This window comes from Bos grunniens, chromosome 10 (assembly GCF_055505025.1).
Source record: "Bos grunniens cultivar Pamir isolate PY7600 chromosome 10, Bosgru_T2T1.0, whole genome shotgun sequence".
Classification (NCBI taxonomy): domain Eukaryota; kingdom Metazoa; phylum Chordata; class Mammalia; order Artiodactyla; family Bovidae; genus Bos; species Bos grunniens.
Window position 1 is genome coordinate 76931514 of NC_141174.1, and position 21003 is coordinate 76952516.

At 40.7% G+C, this 21003-nt stretch overlaps 3 non-coding genes across 3 annotated transcripts; all 3 read left to right on the forward strand.

Annotated features, from left to right (window-relative positions):
• Window positions 1-17836: 17836 nt before the first annotated feature.
• On the forward strand, window positions 17837-17909 carry TRNAT-UGU (transfer RNA threonine (anticodon UGU)). Its single transcript has one exon. It is a non-coding gene; the product is annotated as a tRNA-Thr (tRNA).
• A 1462-nt stretch (window positions 17910-19371) lies between these two features.
• TRNAY-GUA (transfer RNA tyrosine (anticodon GUA)) lies at window positions 19372-19461 on the forward strand. Its single transcript is given in 2 exon segments — window positions 19372-19408; window positions 19426-19461. It is a non-coding gene; the product is annotated as a tRNA-Tyr (tRNA).
• A 1136-nt stretch (window positions 19462-20597) lies between these two features.
• On the forward strand, window positions 20598-20669 carry TRNAP-UGG (transfer RNA proline (anticodon UGG)). The gene has a single exon. It is a non-coding gene; the product is annotated as a tRNA-Pro (tRNA).
• The last annotated feature ends 334 nt before the right edge of the window (window positions 20670-21003 follow it).

The window sequence follows — 21003 nt, forward strand, 5'->3', positions numbered from 1 at the left end:
TTCTCATCTGTGGAAGAACCTCCGAGATTTGACATCTAGAAAGTCTGAAGTCCATGAACAATGAACCTGCAAGATCTTGGTCCAAGAGCAGGGAATCTCAACTACCTTGATCTTCTAAGTCCAAATGTGTTTTTTATTATGTCAGTTTTACAGGCTTCAACAAGGTGGCGTGCACACCCTTGTCAGTGGTGTGCAAAATACCTGTGTTCTGCTTTGAATCATGGAGACCTAAGAATGTCTTCCAGGACACGAATCCTACAGTCCTCCATTCTGTCAGCAGAGTGACTGAAGTTTGTGTGGACTGAAAAAATGTACAACGTGGGAGTTGTGAGTTAAGTTTTATCTAGGGAGACTATAGCTCAGCAAAGTGTCTCAGATAGCTCTGAGGAACTATCTGCTCTGAAGAGGGAGGGAAGTGTGAGGTGTGTAGTGTCTCTCAGTTGTGTCTGACTCTTTGTGATCCCATGGACTATAACCCGCCAGTCTTCTCTGCCCATGGGGTTCTCCAGGCAAGAATACTGGAGTGGGTTGCCATTCCCTTCACCAGGGGATAGGGGAAGTCAGTATTCTCTATGATTTGAGCGAAGGGGGATATGCTCAGTCAAGCACACATTTTGGCAGAGGCCTACTGCTAATCACAAGGAGAAAATGTTTCTGTTAATGATTTTAGTGCTTTTCCAAATGTGAGAAGATCCAAGAATTTGAGCTCATAAAATCTTCTCCTGAAAATAACTACCTGAATACCCTGTTCTGCCAGTTTTTCCTAGAGCACAGAGTGCCTCATTCCTGTTCTCCACCCTGAGCTCCTTTCAGGATGTGTTGAAGGTCAGTGACTGCAGCAGCTAGTGACTTAATCCTTGTAGAGGCAGAAGGCAAATGGCAATTTTTAGTTGACATATGCATAGTAAACTTTATTCAAAATTTCTTTTTTAGGACTCTATCCAATCACCTCTCAATACCACATATTGGTTACTGTGCTCATAAAATCTTCAATGATCTCACTGAATATTTTGTCCACTTGTTTAACTCTTACTGAGAGAGATTTGTTCAAATATCCAGTCATGATTGTGTGTTTCTCTATTTCTATTTCTTCTCTCAGTTCTGTCCACTTTTGTTTCTTACCTCTGAAGATGTGTTATTAGATACATAGAAATTCAAGATTATTGTGGGAGAGCTTAAACAGAATTTATTTTTAGGGAAGTTTTAAGTCCACAGCAAAAGTGAGTAAAAAGTGCATAGAGTTCCCATATACCTCCTGCCCCTACATGCACAGCCTTCTCCACCATCAACATTCTACACTAGGGTGGTATAGGATGGTACATTTGTTACAAGCAATGAATCACACTGATACATCATTGTCACCCCCAGCCATGGTTTACATTTGGGGTCACTCTATTTTTTTAATTTTTTATTTTGTATTGGGTATAGTAGATTAGCAATGTTGTGATGGTTTCAGGTGAACAGTGATGGGACTCAGCCATACACATTTGCATGGAGCCTTTCTCCCTCAAACTCTACATTAGGGATCACTCTTGGTGTTATAAATTCTATGGTTTCTGACAGATGTATGGCATATATCCACCATATCAAATAGAACAGTTTCACTGCCCTAAAAGTCTTCTGTCCTCTGACTATTCATCCCTCTCTCCCCACAACCCTTAGCAACCAATGATCATTTTGTTGTGTCCATAGTTTTGCCTTTTTCTCAGAACATCATGTAGTTGGAATCATATAATATGTAGCCTTTCAGATGGGCTTCTTTCACTTGCTGCTGCTGCTGCTGCTAAGTCGCTTCAGTCGTGTCCGACTCTGTGCGACCCCAGAGACGGCAGCCCACCAGGCTCCACCACCCTGGGATTCTCCAGGCAAGAACACTGGAGTGGGTTGCCACTGCCTTCTCCAGTGCATGAAAGTGAAACAGAAGTCGCTCAGTCGTGTGCGACTCTTCGCTACCCCATGGACTGCAGCCTACCAGGCTCCTCCGTCCATGGGATTTTCCAGGCAAGAGTACTGGAGTGGGGTGCCGTGGCCTTCTTTCACTTAGTAAAATGCATTTGAGTGTTTTGTCTTAGCTCAGGCTGCCATACAACATACCATAGATTGGGTGACTTGAACAACAGAATTTTATTTACTCACAGTTATGGAGGCTAGAAGTCTAGAGTGCTAGGATGGTTGGATTCTGATGCAAGCTATCTTCCTGGCTTGCAGTCAAGCATTTTGTCCTCACATGGTACAGAGTGAGAAAGAAAGTTAGCTTTTTGGCATCTCTTCTAAGAAGGGCACTAATCCCAGCATGAGGGTTCCATCTTCATGATGTCATCTAACCCTATGTACCCCCAAAAGACCCATCTCCAAATACCATTACACTGGAGGTTAGTGTTTCAACATGAATTTGGGGGAAACATAGGCATTCAGTTCATAATATTTCTGCCAGGTCTTTTCATGACTTGATAGCTCATGCCTATAGGTCTTAGTGCTAAATAATAGTTCATTGTATGAATGTACCAAAAGGTACCAAAAAGAATGTTGTGCTTTGTATAGAATTGACCCTTTAATAATAAAATATTCCTCAATATCTCATATAGTATTTCTCACCGTAAAGAATCTGTTATCTGATACTGAGGTAGCTACATCAACTTTTTAAAAAAATTTTCATAGTATGTCTTTTCCATTTTTTACTTTTAACATATCTATATGATGGAAATAATTTTCATATATTGAGGTATAGGCACATTATTCTAGCTTATACACAATTTGGCTTGAACTTTATGCTAACTAGAACAGTCTGTCTTATGACCTGTCAAACATGGGTTGTACATCTGCTTTAACCATTAAAGAAAAGAATAGACTTTTAAGTCAAAATGGGGTAACTGTGGTTTAGGCACTCAAAATGGAGCTGGGTGGCCATTGTGGATATGATTTCAGGCGTGTTCCTGAATCTAAGAATTTGAATTTTATTGTTGTTGTTGTTTGCTTGTTTTAACTGTATGGGACTCAAAGACTACACCAGCTGTTCTCAAAATAGCATCTGCTAGCAGCAATCAGCCCGTAATGGAAGAATTGCAAACATGTCCTTGTAGGTGGATTGGTAAATATTTACTACACATGATACTGGGAGTGAATGTTCTCCCTTAACACAGAGACACACACACTCATTGGTGTTAGTTACACATTTTGTCTACATTATATGAATATTTGTATACTATGTGTAATCATTTAGAAATATTTTTTGACATCTAATGTAGAAAGTAATAAAATAGTATGATTCTAACTCTACAATAGTCCTTCCTAAGATATTAATAGCATAAATAAAATTAATTTATTAAAATTAAACTCATAGAATTTTACTTTTTTGTGAAATATGACTTTCATAGTTCACTGATTTTAAGAAGAAATTAGTTGACAAAAAAACTGACAGTTTCAGAGTTCTAAGAGTTACAAGTTTTTCAAATTACAAAAATTTCAAGTAATACTTGGTTTAAAATTACAGGGAGCAGTAAGAGGATTTTGGGGAATATGGATTTTCAATGATTTTTTCACACTGTACCTGATTTTTTAATTTTTCCTTAGTGAGCTAATTTCAGAATTTGGATTGAAACTAAATACTGAATTTATTTTAGCAACTTTAAAGTTTTATTTTAGAATGTATCATATATTCTATCAGAATTGTGAATTAGGAAGATTGATTAATTGGGGATTTGAGATAAGATTCCTGGAAATTGAGAAAACCCCAGAAGTGTAATCTAGATTACCGTCCATCTTGCTGTCCTGTACTCAAACTCAACAGTCAAGGTAAAATATTGTAGATTGGAAAGTATTGATTTTCATAGTTTTTGCTTTGATTGTCATAAAATTTATAGAATGACCAAGCTTGTCATCAGCTTCTAGCAGCTGACCTCACAAGTATCAGATCAGATTCAGATCAGTCACTCAGTTGTGTCCGACTCTTTGCGACCCCATGAATCGCAGCACGCCAGGCCTCCCTGTCCATCACCAACTCCCAGAGTTCACTCAGACTCACGTCCATTGAGCCAGTGATGCCATCCAGCCATCTCATCCTCATAGGTGAAGAAAAAGATACATGGAATTCACTATCCATTTTATTTTATTCTTGTTTTAGGTGGTGATACTTCTTTACATCAAAACATTGATTTAAAATAAAATAACTTTCAGTGTTTTAAACTAATTTAAGTATGCTAATATCTCTGATTAGCCATTTTGGAATCTTTTTTCAAGTGAAATATTTCTAAGGTGATTTAACCTCCTTGTGTATATTTGACTTGAGTTACACTTTTCAGCGTTTACTCTGGTTTGTCCCCAAACCACCTCCATTTAGAATGATTTGATCAAGTAGTCAAATCAGTGTTATAAAAATAAGTCTTCACTGAATTCTTGCTAAAATTACAAAACTTTCAAAAGTGTAGTCTGTCTACTGTAGTTTCATTTATCAGACTTTATGATGATTTTGAGATTTAATTTTTAATATCATCTAGCAACCTAGGAAATAAGTACATATGGTTGCTTATACCTTTTTTTTTTTCAAGTTTTCAGAGTGTTTTATTTCTACCCTTAATAACAGACATAAACATTTTGCTCTGAATTATGGTTAACTCATGATACAGAGTTTCTCAAGTTTTTTTTTTTTTTCTTTTTCTGCAGCTAGCTTCTGACCACACCTTCTATACCGTAACATATGTACACTTCATAATAACTTATTTAACTTTGGAACCCAGTAGTTTAACAGTCAAGTGTAGCATTCAACTTCTTATAATTAAACATTTAATTGGTTTGTAACATTTAAAGCATAGTTTGCCAATTTAAAGCTTTTATGACTTAATAAGTGTAATGGTAAACTTATGTGAAAATGGATTCAGAGTTTTATTTTGGAGTATGTTGAAATATCAAGATTATGTTTATTGGCTTTAAATTGATTTCTGGAAAATTAAAGATCTTAAAGTTTAGAGACATAATACTAGTTGGAATATGTGCTTTGCATCCTTTTGAACAAAAGATCTATTAAAACATGGTATGAGGTTTAGAGGAGAGAGAAACATTGGAAGGCTTCTATTTAATGTTAAGGAACTTGTCTCACTTTGAGAGATGGGGCCAATTACTAGTAGTCATTTAGGAAGGGTCAGGCCTGTGTCTGTATGGCTCTGTTTTTAATCTCTGTAGAATGACCTTCACTTCAAAATAGGTTGTAAATGAAAAGTGCATTTGTATGCAAAACATGAAAAACCTTTTCTTGGAAAACTTGTCAAAGTTTTCAATGACAAACTTGGTTATGTCATTAGGTATAACTGAATTTGTTATATAAGAAAAAAGCCAGGTGTATAGATTTTGTTTGATAAGTAGTACATACCTGAGAAGTAGGTTTGATAAATTTGTGATGTTCTGAAGGATTTCAAAGCACTTTTGAAAGCTTGAGAGTAATGTTACTGATTCTTAAGTATAATGGCATTTTCTTGATGTAGGTATGTATAAGTGTACTCCTAACCTTAAAAAGGCATGGTTAATAGATATTCTTATGAGTAGGAGAATCTAAGAGTGTTCATACAACTCATACATGCTTAAACTTGTCTTGGCAAAGAGTTTTTCCTTCCTCAGATTAAAACAGTACTTGAGTTAACAAACTGGCGTTATCTGTTGAACACAGGTGGCCCTTCTTGGTCTCTTACAAAGAGGAAATAAACTCAAAGCGACTCTAAAAAGATAGAATGTAAGGGAGATAAAATTTAGATATGAGGAGCTTCCTGTTACTTTTGCTTGCTTTAGGTTACCAACCCAGTGAGAAGTAAAAAAATCGGTAGAACTTAATAGTATTTAGTCTGTAGGCTGCCCTGCTCCTGTGTGTGTGCTCAGTGCTCAATGTTGTCTGACTATGCGACCCCGTGGACTGCAGCCTGCCAGACTGCTCTGTCCATGGAGGTTTCCAGGCAAGAATAATGGAGTGGGTTGCCATTTTCTACTTTCCAGGCAGGAGGCCCAACAAAATAGACAAAATCCTTGCCGCAGAGATCTTATGTTCTGATAAACTCTTCCTTAGTTTACAACTGTGCTCCCTTCATGGTTTTCTTGAATTATGAGTGGGATTTGGCATGTGTGATGTTTTCTACACTTTGCTTAGAAGCTGTGATTAGAGCTTTACTATTTTTAATAAGAGAGAAGGAAGAGGACGTTTTCTATAACTGGACAAAAACTGGAATATGAAAAGAGGAGTAGGAAGAGAGAAATAGTGTTATACCTAAGATTAAAATGTGAGCCAAAGATAAAAAAAAAAAAGAGAGAGAGAGATTCCTATATTAGGCATGTGAGAAGCTGGGGAAAACACCATTTACTGTCCAATCTTGGATAGAGGAGTTCTTGGACAGGAGAATGGGAGAAAAGATGGAATAGTGGGAGAAGGGTAAACAGGGCTTTTAACAAGTCTGGTTTAAGTAACTTGGGATGTTCCTATAAAATATATGTTATTTGTGTTTGGAAAAGATCCTTTTCCTTTTCTTTTGTGAACATAGTTGAAAGATTAGTGGTTGGCCAGTAGTGTTTGACAGAGAAGGCAATGGCACCCCACTCCAGTACTCTTGCCTGGAAAATCCCATGGACAGAGGAGCCTGGTAGGCTGCAGTCCATGGGGTCTCTGAGGGTCGGACACGACTGAGCGACTTCACTTTCACTTTTCACTTTCATGCATTGGAGAAGGAAATGGCAACCCACTCCAGTGTTCTTGCCTGGAGAATCCCAGGGACGGGGGAGCCTGGTGGGCTGCCGTCTATGGGGTCGCACAGAGTCGGACATGACTGAGGTGACTTAGCAGTAGCAGCAGCAATCCTTGTTTAACAAACACCTTTATTTCTTGCCAGATCCAATCCTAAACCTTGACAAACAACTTACATAACTTTGAAGTTTTTGCCTATGTAAGCTTCTCCCATTTGTAAGCCACTGCAACACAGTTCAAGAGCTTATTGAATCTGTGTCTCCTGGGTTATAGTCTTTGGTTTGGCACAGATCAAACTCTTTTCTATTTCTGTTGTTTATTGATTATTTCTGTTAACACATGTATTTACATTTAAAATGTTTTCTATAAATAGCATAGAGTTAGATCTAATTTTACTAAATCTAGCAATTTTTGATTTTAAGAACAGTGTTTATTTCACTTATGTTAAATGTAATTTCTGAAATAGAGGAGATTAAGTCTCCTGATTGCTATTTTCTTTCTATTATTCCCATCAATACTTTTTAAAAATAACTATTGAGATATGATTTATATACCTAAATTCATCCTTGTACGTGTACAATTCAATGACTATTTTAGTAAATTTATCAAGTTGTACAACCACCATTATAATCAAAGTTTAAAACATTTGTATTATCCTACAATAAGATCCCTCTTTATCTTTTCTTTGTATCTTATTCCTTGTTAACCAAGAATTCTAGGAACAGAGACCTGATTGAGACCAAAAAAAAAAAAATGCTTTTTTGAGGGTTTGTTAAGAGAGCAGCCCAGGAGGCACAAATTCAAGGAAACACTTGAATTGTGTTCCATTGGATTACAAAATGAGGAAAGCTTACAAAGGCAAAAAAACATAAGTTGTTTGTCAAGGATTAGAAGAAGTAAGGGTGCTTATTTCATAAGGATTGATTGGGGTTTGAAATGATAACGCAGTTGTGAAATGGGTGGGAACACTTTGAAACTACAAGCTTGTAGCAAGAACTTGCTATCAAATGTTGTTTTGAAATTGACTAGTGATGTCCTTGAGTTTGATACAGGTCAGAAAGTTCAAGCTCTCACCTCTTTAGTTTATTCTTAAGTATTTTGTTGTTGTTATTGCTGTTGTGAATGGGATTGTTTTCTTAATTTCCTATTTGCATAGTTATTGTGTACAGAAATGCAACTGATTTTTGCATGTTGACTTTATATCCTGAAACTATACTGAGTTCACTTATTAGTTCTAACAGGTTTTTTTGGTTGTTGCTCAGTAGTTTGGATTTTTTGCATATATAACCATGTCATCTCTATACAGAGATGATTTTACTTCTTTCCAATTTGGATGCTTTTTATTTCTTTTTCTTGTCTAATTGCTCTGACTAGGACTTCCTGTACTGTGTTAAATAGAACTGGTGAGAGTGGGCATTCTTGCCTCGTATCAGATCTCTGAGGGAAAGATTTCAGGTTTCCCCCATTAATTATGGTTTGTTAGCTGTGGAATTTTCATATATGACCTTTGTTGTGTCGAGATAAGTCCTTTCTATACCTATTTTAGTAAGAGTATTTTTTTTTTTATCATGAATGGATGCTGAATTTTGGCAAATGCTTTTTTTGCATCTAGAGATGGTCATGGAGAAGGGAATGGCGACCCACTCCAATTACTGCCTAGAAAATTCCATGAACAGAGCAGCCTGGAGGGCTACAGTCTATAGTGTCCTAAAGAGTTGGACTGGAGGAGGAAATGGCAACCCACTCCAGTATTCTTGCCTGGAGAATCCCATGGACAGAGGAGCCTGGTAGGCTACAGTCTATGGGGTTGCAAGAGTCAGACAGCGACTAAGCATAGCACAGAGGTGGTCATGTGGCTTTCTTCTTTTCCTGTTAATATAGTTTATCACGTTGATTGATTCACACATGTTGAATCATCTCTGCATCCCAGAGATAAATCCTACCTGGTCATTGTGATGATCCTTTTAATATACTGTTAAATTCAATTTGCTAGCATTTTGCATTGATAGTGGCCTGTAATTTTCCTTTCTTGTACTATCTTTGTCTGTTGTTGGTATCTGCATGATACTGGCTCCATAAAATGAGATTGAAAGTGTTCCTTGTTTTCCTAACGTATGTATTCAACCCTGCTGCTGCTGCAGCTAAGTTACTTTAGTCGTGTCCGACTCTGTGCGACCCCATAGACGGCAGCCCACCAGGCTCCTCCATCCATGGGGTTTTCCAGGCAAGAGTACTAGAGTGGGGTGCCATTGCCTTCTCTGGTATTCAACCCTACTAGGGCAAATTTCCTATGAGAAATGCCTGACTTTCCTTCACAGTCCTAATGTGTGATGCCAAACCCTCAGGAAGACGTACTTTCCACTGAACAAATGTGTAGGAAACAAAGGTTGCCCTGTTAGGCAAATAAGTTTTTTAGGTGGGGCTTCTCTCACTGAAAAGTGTGTCTGCTTGAGGGTCTGAAATTATGAATTAGACTGAGAAAGGAGGTCAGACATTTTTCAAAGGAAATCTGCCCCAGTAGGGCTAAATGTACATGCCACATTAAACGGATTTCACCCTTTTTGTTATAAACATTATCTTATATATTCTCAGTCTCAATAGGTAACCATATGTTTATTTTTAGGTAACTTCTTCTCTTTTCTGTAAGGATACTCTGTGTGTGTTGGGTGGGTGGGGCATTCATCTCTGTTAGTGTTAGGTACACCATTTAGTGACCATATAAAATGAGAACTGGCCCCTGAATTCAGACTAGTGTCCTGGAATTTAAATTAGATAAGAGCTAGAAGTCTCTTAGAGATTTCCAGTGCTTGTTTTACCAATAATTTCAGGAAGAGGAAACTAAAAGAATCTATTGGGTTCCAGATTTCTGGGGGCAATAATATCCTTTACTCCCTGAACATATCTGTGTAGTAGTTTGCCCTCCATTTCAAGTATTTATTAATACCACTGTGTGCTGGTCACTTTGTTAGGTATTTTGGAAACCCATACAACCTTCCCCTCAAGGAGCTGAGAATACAGTGCATAAAACTGCTTGTTGTTGTTGTTCAGTCGTTAAGTCTTGTCTGACTCTTTGCGACCCCATAAACTACAACACACCAGGCTTCCCTGTCCTTCACTCTCTCCCTGAGTTTGCACAAACCCATATCCATTGAGTCAGTGTTGCCATACAACCATCTCATCCTCTGTTGCCCCCTTCTCCTCCTGCTCTCAATCTTTCCCAGCATCAAGGTCTTTTCCAATGAGTGGTCAAAATATTGGAGCTTCAGCTTCAGCACCAGCCCTTCCAATGAATATTCAGGGTTCATTTCTTTAGGATTGACTGGTTTGATTTCCTTGTAGTCCAAAGGACTCTTAAGAGTCTTTTCTAGCACCAGTTTGAAAGCATCATTTCTTTGTTGATCAGCCTTCTTTATGGTCCAACTCTCACATCCATACATGACTACTGGAAAAACCATAGCTTTCACTGTACAGACCTTTGTTGGCAAAGTATGTCTCTGCTTTTTAATACACTGTCTAAGTTTGTCATAGCTTTTCTTAAAGCAAATGTCTTTTAATTTCATGGCTGCAGTCACCATCCACATTGATTTTGGAGACCAAGAAAATGAAATCTGACACTGTTTCCACATTTTCCCCATCTATCTGCCATGAAGTAATAGGATCAGATGCTATGACCTTCATTTTTTGAATGTTGAGTTTTAAGCCAGCCTTTTCGTTCTCCTTTTTCACATTCATCAAGGCTCTTTACTTCCTCTTCGCTTTCTGCCATTAGGGTGGTGTCATCTGCATATCTGAGGTTATTGATATTTCTCCCGACAATCTTGATTCCAGCTTGTGCTTCTTCCAGCCCAGCGTTTCTCCCCATGTACTCTGCATATAAGTTAAATAAACAGGATGACAATATACAGCCTTGACATACTCCTTTCCCAGTTTGGAACCAGTCTGTTGTTCCATGTCCAGTTCTAACAGTTGCCTCTTGACTTGTGTACAGGTTTTTCAGAAGGCAGATCAGGTGGTCTGGTATTCTCATATCATTAAGAATATTCCACATTTTGTTGTGATCCACACAGTCAACGGCTATAGAGTAGTCAATGAAGCAGAAGTACATGGTTTTTTCGGGGGGGGGAGGATTCCCCTGCTTTTTCTGTGATACAGCTTATGTTAGCAATTTGATTTCTGGTTCCTCTGCCTTTTCTAAATCCAGCTTGTACGTCTGAAAGTTCTCGGTTCACGTACTGCTGATAGTGTACTAAAACTGCTGATGGTATGCTAACACACTGAATTCTAAAAACAAGATAAAGCACTTTATAATTAAGTGTAATAGAATCTCCTTCCCTTTTTCTTTTCCATCTCTTTCAGTTCTTTCTTTGTATCTTTTGTAGCATTTCCAAAAGGTGGACATAGACATAGATAGGAAAACAGAATTTAGAAGTAACTCTGGAAGATTAAAAAAATAAAAGGGTGCATTCTTTCAACAATATATCATATAAGATGAAGAAATTCGGGAAAGACAGAACAGTCTGATAATTTCATAACTGATTGAGTGTAGTTGAATGAGTAATGGCACTCTGGATGCTTACTTCTGGGTGCTAGGGAACACCTCCATTACATGTGTCCTGTTCAAAATCCTGAGAGAGAGAGTGAAGAAGAAGGAATAGCAAAGATGAAAAAGGTTCATAGGTTTCAGAGGGGAAACGAGAGGAAATCTACTTGGTAAAAAAGCAAAGATACTGTGAATTAGAACATTGAGATCATCTTTCCAGGATAAGTAGTGTTTGACAGGTATGGAGAAATGGAAAATCATTCTAGTTGAAGAAATAATTAACAAATGATCACAACTGGAAAAGGTGTGAGTTATATTTGGGGAATTATAAGTAGACCAAGCTGACTGGAGCAGAGATCTGTATATGTGGCCAACATATAACTGCCATTTGATAAATATTGATCCAAATATTAGAAGATAAAAGTTATAATGTAGAAACATGTATTAATACCTTCAGTGTTATTTGGTCCAACTAAGTCGCTTCAGTCGTATCCAACTCTGCGCGACCCCATAGACAGCAGCCCACCAGGTTCCATCCCTGGGATTCTCCAGGCAAGAACACTGGAGTGGGTTGCCATTTCCTTCTCCAGTGCATGAAAGTGAAAAGTGAAAGTGAAGTCACTCAGTCGTGACAGACTCTTAGTGACCCCATGGACTGCAGCCTACCTGGCTCCTCCGTCCATGGGATTTTCCAGGCAAGAGTACTGGAGTGGGGTGCCATTGCCTTCTCCGTCAGTGTTATTTTAAGTTGAAAATAATTTTTCCTAAAATAGAAGGGAGAATTGCTGTAAAAATTCAGGGAAGTCTCATAGATTCTGAGAGGGAATACAGTGAGGCCTCTGGAGTGAGTCATAACTAGGGACTTGGAAGGTACACAAGGCTTCCTTTTTTACTATCACTGCTCTCTTTTTTGTGCTTTCTCTCCCTTAGGCCCTTTCTAGAGTAATGCATTCTCTGCTTCTCAGTCCATGTGGTAGAATATGATTGATGTTATAGCTCCTACCACTCTAATCTCCTTTCTGGTAATTGTGGGCTAATTAAATTGGACCAACCTCCTTGAGGAAAAATGATAAAAATATTGGATAAGATTTTACCAAATCTTTGTAAAAGCATCAAAGTACTAATATGATAACAAGAAACAAATAGGCCAGAATCTAAGGAAAAGATGAAATCTGAGAGGTAAGGAAAGCATTAATCTTTGTAGCTCTTAAGACATTTGCTGCTGCTGCTGCTGCTGCTGCTGCTGCTAAGTCACTTCAGTTGTGTCCGATTCTGTGGGACCCCATAGATGGCAGCCCACCAGGCTCCCCCGTTCCTGGGATTCTCCAGGCAAGAATACTGGAGTGGGTTGCCACTTCCTTCTCCAATGCATGAAAGTGAAAAGTGAGAGTGAAGTTGCTCAGTCATGTCCGACTCTTAGCGACCCCCTGGACTGCAGCCTACCAGGCTCCTCTGTCCACGGGATTTTCCAGGCAAGAGTACTAGAGTGGGGTGCCATTGCCTTCTCCAAAGACATTTGCTAATTACTGCAAAATTGGGTTATAGTTTTGGCAGTACCTTTGGGTGGGAGAAAAAGGAAGGGCAGATGCCAAGGTTCAGCACCCACCAAAAGTAGAAATTCTAAGATATTCTTCCAAATATTAAGTTGGGACCCCAGAGAGTTATGCCCACAAGATAAGAACGAATAAGAAGTTAACCTTTCACTTACAGTAATTGTTGTGGAGCTCAGCAGAAATCAGCTGAGCTTAGAAAGGGAAAATAAAAAGAAGACCTTTCAACTTTTACTGCGAAGCTAGGACTACAGGTATTCTTTTTCTCTGATTTGCAGTTTGGCCTTACATCATCTTGGAGGCCGAAGGAATGTCTGACCATGAACTCTTTTTAGAGTCCTTTTGGGCTGATAATGGTTCAGTTACATATGAGAAACAAAAGCCATGTAATTTTTTTTGTTCCAGGAAGAAACTTTCATCTTGACCTCAAAAATTCACTGCTTATAATTTTGCAAAGATATTGAGCAGTATACATTCAAAGATGAACAGTTACACAGGAAACAATTCGACATGAGTAAGAATCAACTAAAGCAACAGATAGCATAATACAGATTATCATAGATATTAAAACAATATAATTGCTATGTTTAAAGAGATTTTTAAAAAGCTGGCAGGTATCTGCAAATAATATGAAATTATAGAATTTGGCTTAGTTGTTTTGAAAAAGAAGCAAAACGTCTAAAATTGAAAATTACAATTTATAATTACGGTTGACTCAGTGGGTAGATTTAACAGCTGGTTAAATACAGCAGTAGTTGATTATGAGTATGGAGACAAAAAGACAATAAATATGAAAGAGAGGTTAAGAGATGAAGGACAGGGTGTGAAGGTCTAATATATAATTCGTTTCATGAATGGAGAAAGAAAAGTAGAGAAAAAAAAAAAAAACTTAAAAAGATAATGGATGAGAATTTTCCAGATGGAAGAAAGGCAATGATCTATAGATTTAAGAAATCCCAAACCCAAGAACCTGACACCTTCATCACTGGACATATACGGGATTTCCCTGTGGAATTATTAACTCCTGGATTAGAGGAGTAAAGAAGATTATTTACACCTCTAAACTGAAATCTTCTCTGGATGCATCTGATTGGTGGAGCTAGGTCACATCCTCATTCTCAGCTGCCAGGTGGGAAAGCAAGTTTTCTAGGACAATCTTACTAATAATATTGAAATTACAAAAAAGTAAGGAAAATGTTTTTAAAATGTTGAATGAAAAAAAAAAAAATGTTGGACACACTCAATATGGCAAAGGCCTGCTGCTGCTGCTAAGTCACTTCAGTTGTGTCCGACTCTGTACGACCCCATAGACGGCAACCCACCAGGCTCCCCCGTCCCTGGGATTCTCCAGGCAAGAACACTGGAATGGGTTGCCATTTCCTTCTCCAATGTAGGAAAGTGAAAAGTGAAAGTGAAGTCGCTCAGTCGTGTCCGACCCTCAGAGATCCCATGGACTGCAGCCTACTAGGCTCCTCTGTCTATGGGATTTTCCAGGCAAGAGTACTGGAGTGGGGTGCCATTGCCTTCTCCAGACAAAGGCCTGAAACGGGGCTATTCAGAAAGCTTATTTTCAGGTGTTTGCTGTTTTCTCTTTGTACTCTTTTCCTTCAAGAGCACATAATTCTTACAGGCTCTGACTCAATGAATGACCTCTGAAATTTGATCTAGCCTTGACTTAATCTACAGAACTCCAGACACAAGAGTACCCTAGCTGTCATAAATTCCTATATCCTCCATCTACACTTCAAATCCAGCCTGCCTAAATTTTAACATTTCTTCACCCCTCTGCCTTCTCCAGATACCCATCTCTCCTTTAGATTTTCTTTTTTCAGTATCATTTTGTTTCTTCAAAGTATGATATTTGAGAATCACCCTTCTTTCCTCTTTATTGTCTCTTATTTCTTCATTCATATCTAGCTTCAGCAGACTCTCCCTTTCCTGTATCTCTCTCATTTATTCCTTCCTTTCCAATCCCATAACTATTATTCTCCTACATTTTATGTTTGACAATATGTACCATGGCCAGTCTCTGGTGTTCCCTTGACTTTGGTTTCTCTCTCTCCCCTTCAAACCAATGTTCATATTCATGCCTTGTGAATTTCCCTGTTCAATTTTTAAAGGGGTATAACTTCATTCCAGAATTTTCTAAGTCTCCTGCTAACCTATTTTATGATACCTCACTTCCACAAGGGCTGGCATCTGCCCCAGCCAGTGTTCTGCCTTGGCACTTTAAATGCCAAGGTCTTTCTCTCCAACTTTGCTCATAATTTTTTTCTCTACCAAGGATCACTCTGTCTCCAAACTTGTGTAAGTCTTAACTTGCCCTTAAAGTGCAGTTCAAGTTCCATCCCCTCCTGAAGGCCTGCCTCTGTGATGGCTCACTCTGCAGGTCTGTGAACCTTAGCACTGTTACCACTCTCTCACACTTGACACAGCTACTTCTCTTGTTCTCTTTCATGAAAGCTAACATTCTTTTATACCATAAGACTATCCACTGGCTTCAAAGTAAAGACCAAATCTAGATGTCTCATTTCGCCTAGCACAGAACTGGAGTTCAGTGTTTATCCAATAAAGGGATGAATGAACTAATGAATGCCTATTCTGGCACTAAGACTTGAGCTGTGGAGAAATCGCTAATGTAATGACCTTGGGGCAGGCGTTTGCCCCTTGGTGCACGTCCTAAGTCAAACAGAAAACCAAATGTGGATGTCGAAATTTAATCTGAGAGATCTGTGGTCAACAATTTCCTCTATGTAGAATTTCCCTTCTTGATTTTCACAATCTGCAGAGGGTGGAGGGTAGAAAACTTTCACTACATTAGACTATGTTGGATTGGGCAAATTTCTACATTCTTAATCTAGTGGTAGTTCCTGTCACTGACCCCATATTGCGCTGTCCCCAGCAAGAGACTACAGAGTTCCAATAGTGACCTAAATCAAATCCCTTATGATTATACAGTGGAAGTGACAAATAGATTCAAGGGATTAGATCTTATAGACACAGTTCCTGAAGAACTATGGACAGAGGTTTGTAACATTGTACCGGGGGCGGTGATCAAAATCATCCCCAAGAAAAAGAAAAGCAAAAAGGCAAAATGGCTGTCTGAGGAGGCCTTACATATAGCTGAGAAAAGAAGAGAAGTGAAAGGCAAAGGTGAAAAGGAAAGATATATCTATCTGAATGCAAATTTCCAAAGAATAGTAAGGAGAGATAAGAAAGCCTTCCTAGGTGAAAATGCAAAGAAATAGAGAGAAACAATAGAATGGGAAAGACTAGAGATCTCTTCAAGAAAATTAGAGATACCAAGAGAACATTTCATGCAAAGATGGGCACAAAAAAGGACAGAAGTGGTGTGGACCTAACAGAAGCAGAAGAGATTAAGAAGAAGTGGCAAGAATACAGATAAGAACTATACAAAAAAGATCTTCATGACCCAGATAACCACGATGGTGTGATCACTCATCTAGAGCCAGACATCCCGGAGTGGGAAGTTAAGTGGGCCTTTAGGAAGCATCACTACAAACAAAGCTAGTGGAGGGGATGGAATTTCAGCTGAGCTATTTCAAATCCTAGAATATGATGCTGTTAAAGTGCTGTATCCAATATGTCAGCAAATTTGGAAAAGTCAGCAGTGGCCACAGGACAAGAAAAGGTCAGTTTACATTCCAGTACCAAAGAAGGGCAACGCCAAAGAATGTTCAAACTACTGCACAGTTGCACTCATTTTACATGCTAGTAAGGTAATGCTCAAAATCCTTCAAGCTAGGCTTCAACTGAGAACTTTCAGATGTACCAGCTGAATTTAGAAAAGGCAGAGGAACCAGAGATCAAATTGCCAACATTCATTGAATCATAGAAAAAACAAAAGAATTCCAGAAAAATATCTATTTCTGCTCCTTTGACTACGCTAAAGCCTTTGACTGTGTGGATCACAACAAACTGGAAAATTCTTAAAAGAGATGGGGATCTTACCTGCCTCCTGAGAAACCTGTATGCAGGTCAAGAAGCAACAGTTAGAACTATACATGGAACAAGGGACTGTTTCCAAATTGGGAAAAGAGTATGTCAAGAGTATGTATATTGTCACCCTGCTTATTTAACTTCTATGCAGAGTACATCACGCGAAATGCCGGACTGGCTAAAGCACAAGCTGGAATCAAGATTTCCAGGAGAAATAACAACCTCAGATATGCAGATGACACCACCCTAATTGCAGAAAGTGAAGAGGAAGTAAAGAGCACTTGATGAAGGTGAAAAAGGAGAGTGAAAAAGCTGGCTTAAAACTCAACATTCTGAAAACTAAGATTATGGCATCTGGTCCCATCACTTCATGGCAAATAAGTGGGGAGACAATGGAAACAGTGAGAGACTATTTTCTTGGGCTCCAAAATCACCATGGACGGTGACTGCAGCCATGAAATTAAAAGACTCTTGATCCTTGGAAGAAAAGCTCTGACAACCCTAGACAGCGTATTAAAAACCAGAGAGATCACTTTGCTGGCAAAGGAACAGATAGGCAAAGTATGGTTTTTCCAGTATTCATGCAAGAGTGTGAGAGTTGGATCATAAGGAAGGCTGAGCACTGAAGAATTGATGCTTTCGAACTCTTGAGAGTCCCTTGGGCTCTAAGGAGATCAAATCAGTCAATCCTGAATCAACCTGAATATTCATTGGAAGGACTGATGCTGAAGTTGAAGCTCCAATACTTTGGCCACCAGATACAAAGAGCCAATTCACTGGAAAAGACCCTGATGCTGGGAAAGATTGAGGGCAGGAGGAGAAGGGGAGAGATGGTTGGATGGCATCACCGACTCAAAGGACATGAGTTTGGGTGAACTCAGGGAGATAATGGACAGGAAAGCCTGGCCTACTGCAGTCCATGGGGTTGCAAAGAATCGGACACGACTGAGCGGTTGAGCAACAACAGATTGAAACGACGTCCAGGTTTTTTTGCCCAGTACACACAGGCACCTTAATAAAGGTCCAGCATAAAAGCTGTTTTAGAGAGCAAGGGACATCGATCACTTACAAGGCCCTATAGCTCAGGGGTTAGAGCACTGGTCTTGTAAACCAGGGGTCGCGAGTTCAAATCTCGCTGGGGCCTACTGGGCAATTCTTTGACTCTTTTTAAAATCTACTTCACCAGCTACCCGCCTCTCTCGCGTAACTTCAACTCCAGCGGAAATTCCGCTAATTATAATTTCCCGCCAGTTTCCAGATGTCCCAAATAAACACCCGAGCAGAACACTTACTTTTAGGTTCCAGTAGTAGGGGGTACGGAGAAGGCAATGGCACCCCACTCCTGTACTTTTGCCTGGAAAATCACATGGACGGAGGAGCCTGGTAGGCTGCAGTCTATGGGGTCGCTAGAGTCCGACCCAACTGAGCGACTTCCCTTTCACTTTTCACTTTCATGCATTGGAGAGGGAAATGGCAACCCACTCCAGTGTTCTTGCCTGGAGAATCCCAGGGACGGCGGAGCCTGGTGGGCTGCCGTCTCTGGGGTCGCACAGAGTCGGACACGACTGAAACGGCTTAGCAGCAGCAGCAGCAGCAGTAGGGGGCACGGGCTGCTTTGCCGCCCTGATTGTGGCAGTCTGTTACAAACTTCGGCAAGTGCTGCCAGGCTCCGAGGACGCCCTGGCTTTGCGGGAACACAGCAAGAGCGATGGGGGCGGCCCGTGCCGCGGCGGGACACAAGGGCGTTGAGGATCGAACCCTTTCACCCGCTCTGAGCAGGTCTGGAGTCCAGAACCAAGTCCTCTCCCCAGCGTCCGCTGTCCCTATTAAGCGTTTGGGAGAATATAGGCTGTCCGACAAGGTTCCATGTTTCAGTGGGTTTTCGAACACTTCAATATCTCAGCGGGAAAATTAGGGTCGAGACTCGTGTCACTAAATTTATTATTGACTCAAAGAATCTGTGGCTACCTCTTTGAAAACCTTAAAATAGTTTCTCCAAGAGTCAATTCTCATAGTAACATTGGGCTTAGCTATGTGTTATACGTCACAGACTCTACCTCTGCTAGTCTGTGGACGTGTAAACGGAAGGGAGAAGCAGCTCGCTTGTGCAAACGCTCCTGGATTATGGAGGCGAGCATGGGAATTGAGGAAAAGGGAGGCCCAGGCCGGAGCTCTAAGGCCCGCCCTTCTTGGCTCGCAGTTGCGCGATCAGAATTGTGTGTTACACTACCTCAGCCCTTAGTTTTCCAATGCCCGGGTGTCTGCTCCCACTTTAGACACACACCATCAGGCCAGGAGGCCCGGGGCAGCGCGCTAAGTGAAGACAACAGGCCAGGAGATCGCCACGGCTTGGGGCGGCCTCGAGATTCACAGGCTGTAGGTACGGCAGTGAAATGCTCACAGGTTAGGCCTGCTTGAAAGCCCCTCTCTGAAGCAGGAGAATCCAGCTCTAGAGGGGTTGTCCGTAGAAGTGTGGATGAAGGACTTTCTCCTAAACTGGTCGGCTACGTGGAATTTACACACTGGCAACTAGTAGGCTATTGTGCCAGAACCTCTGTTTATCAATGTTCTCAATACAAAATTCTAAGTACTCAACGTTCGTGCTTCCTTCGATAGCTCAGCTGGTAGAGCGGAGGACTGTAGTAATTCCAAGTGTGGACATCCTTAGGTCGCTGGTTCGATTCCGGCTCGAAGGAAGAAACGAGTATTTTGGGGGTTGCAACTAGTTGGTGAGCCCTCTCTCTCAATTTCGTGAGCCCTCGCTCTCAATTTCTCACTACGTTGTAAGTGTTCTAGGGTATTTTTCTACAGACCTTACCCCGTTCCAAAGATGGTTTTGTTATCTTGAAAACGGTCCTGTTGGGCACGGTTTTCAGAAGAGGGGAAGTGAGCACCAACTCTTCCAACCATCTGAAGAACTTCTGAGTTTGATGGTCTAACTGAATTTAGGTTGCCGCCTGAGGTTCAAAAGTTGAAGATCCAACACCACTCGTTGGTACTGAATATATATTATATTCTGCGGTCCTTAGAGCTCTAATTTGCGGGACAACCCCCTGAGACCGTCATTCACTCTACACGCACAAATCCATTCCGTGAGGAGATCCTTTTAATTTAGTCAGCTGTTAACAGATTTTTAGTTCCAACAACAACCGAAAAAAATTTTTTTGAGCTGGAGCAGGAAGGAGGAATAGGCTTTGACGTAAATTGGGATGTGACTGGGAAAGAGAATTTCAAACTGTGGAAACAACTTAAGCAAAGGTGGGGAAATGGAACATTTGATTCCCATTCAAGGAAACTTCGGGAGTCTGATCTTTACGAACACGCCCCAGACTGGTTCACCTCCAATAGATCAAAATACTGGCTACCCGTATTTTGATGCCCGTCATTCCTGCCCCTAGGATTTTACACTCTCGCGAAGTAGTAGCAGCCGGACAGCTACACATCCTGGGCATCTGTCCTGGTGTTCAGGACCCTACAGTCTTGCTATCGACCCCGGCTCGGGCCCTCGGGTTGCAACTCGGTTCTCTCCAGGTTCCCTCCAGTCTGGAACTCAAAGAGACTCCTCAGGGAGGGGCTTGTTGGAGCTCAAACACAGGGACTAACGTCTTGAAAAGCTGCCTCTCCTCACCCTATCTGGCGTCTGGAGGGGTCCAGGACGCGGATGGAGGAGGATAAGTGAGGGCAGAGTCAGACATGATACTTCATAAAGAACAGCTAAGCAAAATCAAAGGTAAACTTCTACACAGAAAATAGAAGTTCAGAGTAATCAGGCAGCCAATTGCTGGCGGAGAAGTAAGATTCAGAGACAATCTCTGCGCGCTACTTTTACTGTGGCTCGTTGGTCTAGGGGTATGATTCTCGCTTTGGGTGCGAGAGGTCCCGGGTTCAAATCCCGGACGAGCCCAATTCCTTTTTTCCCCTTCTCCACCCCAACTTTGCTACTGCTGAAAAAAGCTCTGTTCTGTGCAAATTTTCCCGCGTTCCGAACTATTTTACAAAAGATGTACATTGATCGAACATGTGGTAGCTGGAGCTGTTATGTGTGCGGGGTCAAATTGCCTGGCTTACAGGACTCTCGCCAGCAGACGCATGGGAGAGGCAGCCGTGCTCCCTGGAGCGGGGGCCACGGTCCTGTAGTCTGCAGGCCCCCTCAGCTCCGTGTCCTCTTGGCCAGTGAGCGTCGGACTCGGACCTCCAAGCTCAAGCTCAGCCCAGGCAGAAACCCACCCGTTCCTCCT